Genomic DNA, 1,794 nt, shown 5'->3' with positions numbered 1-1,794 from the left:
GTTCTTCCTGGACGTCAGCGAGGCCGTGGGACACCTGGAGGTGCTGGTGTCCGAGGGACCACGTGGCCCAGGTCAGCGGCCTCACCGAGGCGGCCTCCAGCACCCAGGACACCTGCAAGCTGCCGATCCAGAGGGAGGCCCCCGAGGCCCTGACAGAGAGGAAGTTCTCCACCGAGTCGGACGTGTGGCGTTTCGAGATCCTTCTCTGGGAAAAATCTACTTTTCCGGCCGACTGTCTTACCCAAGAATCCATCCCTGAAGGACGTGGCCCCGCGGCTGGAAAGGGCTACCAGACTGACAGACGCCCCCGACGGCCGCCCGCCCGTCCATATGAGGCCATGATGCACTGCGGGCACCCGGACGCCCTCGCACGGCCGTCCTTCCCGCATTTCCGAGAGCAGCGGGAGCGCATCAAACCCACGAGCTGCACCTGGGACTGCCGGCCTCTGCTGGGGCCCAGACCTGTGAGGGCTGAACCTAGATAGACCGCACAGCCAGCGCCCCCACTCGCTGGGCCCAAACCCGAACTGAACCCAGCAGCAGGCCAGTGGGCCTCTTGCCTCTGGCCCCCGGAGACCCCGCCGAGGCCCGGCACCTTCTCTCAGGGACCCACTGGTGGGGCTTTGGGAGCCAGGCCCCGGGGCCAAGAAGGGAGGAGGCTGAGGCGCAGTGGGCAGACGCCCTAGCCCTACCGTGGTCAGGCTCCCCCTGGCCTCCCATCTCTCGCCTTCTTACCGTTTTATTCCTTTCTTTTCTTTTGAGATTTTTTTCCCCCGTGTTTTTATTATTTTTCAAGATAAGGAGAAAGAAAGTACCCAGCAAATGGGTGTTTTACGAAAAGTATGAGCCTTATTTTTCCTCCTCTGCCTACGAGGGTTGGGGAGACTAGGCCCCTGTTTACGGATCCATCACCCGAGCCTCATTCCTTGCCCCACGTTCTGTGTCCAGGTCGCCTCTATAGCACCATGTCTGCCCTTGACCAGGTGCACTGTTGGCGTGCTCCACATGCAAACGGTTCGTTAGGGGCTTGGAGTCCCTGCCACCCACCCACTGCCTTGAGATGGAATCCTAATAAATCACTCCACGAGGACATCGAGAAAAAAATAATTTGCCTTCAAAATTTCCACTATTAAAGCCACACATTCACCTTTCCTGCTCCCCTCTCATCTGATATGAAACAATCCTTCCACCAGGCTCTGAGTCCTTCAGTTCAGTTCAGTCACTCAGTCGTGTCTGACTTTGCAACCTTATGGACTGCAGCATACCAGGCCTCCCTGTCCATCACCAACTCTTGGAGTTTATGCAAACTCATGTCCATTGAGTAGGTGATGCCATCAAACCATCTCATCCTCTGTTGTCCCCTTCTCCTGCTGCCTTCAATCTTTCCCAGCATCAGGATCTTTTCCAATGAGTCAGCTCTTCACATCAGGTGGCCAGAGTATTGGAGTTTCAGCTTCAACATCAGTCCTTCTGATGAACACCCAGGACTGATCTCCTTTAGGATGGACTGGTTGAATCTCCTTGCAGTCCAAGAGACTCTCAAGAGTCTTCTCCAACACCACAATTCAAAAGCATCAATTCTTCAGCACTTAGCTTTCTTTATAGTCCAAATCTCACATCCATACATGACCACTGGAAAAACCATAGCCTTGACTAGACGGACCTTTGTTGGCAAAGTAATGTCTCTGCTTTTTAATATACCGTCTAGGTTGGTCATAACTTTCCTTCCAAGGAGTAAGCGTCTTTTAATTTCATGGCTGCAGTCACCATCTGCAGTGATTCTGGAGCCCAAAA

The 1,794-nt window shown here is 54.4% G+C and overlaps 1 protein-coding gene across 12 annotated transcripts in view; it reads right to left on the bottom strand.

Annotated features, from left to right (window-relative positions):
* The window catches only part of DNAH12 (dynein, axonemal, heavy chain 12), a 192,246-nt gene that overhangs the window by 98,700 nt on the left and 91,752 nt on the right, over nucleotides 1-1,794 (bottom strand). The gene's annotated exons all lie outside the window — the stretch shown is intronic.

This window comes from Bison bison, unplaced genomic scaffold (genome assembly GCF_000754665.1).
Source record: "Bison bison bison isolate TAMUID 2011002044 unplaced genomic scaffold, Bison_UMD1.0 scf7180017864304, whole genome shotgun sequence".
Classification (NCBI taxonomy): domain Eukaryota; kingdom Metazoa; phylum Chordata; class Mammalia; order Artiodactyla; family Bovidae; genus Bison; species Bison bison.
Note: the sequence above shows the minus strand (reverse complement) of the source record. Positions and strands in the feature narration are given on the sequence as shown.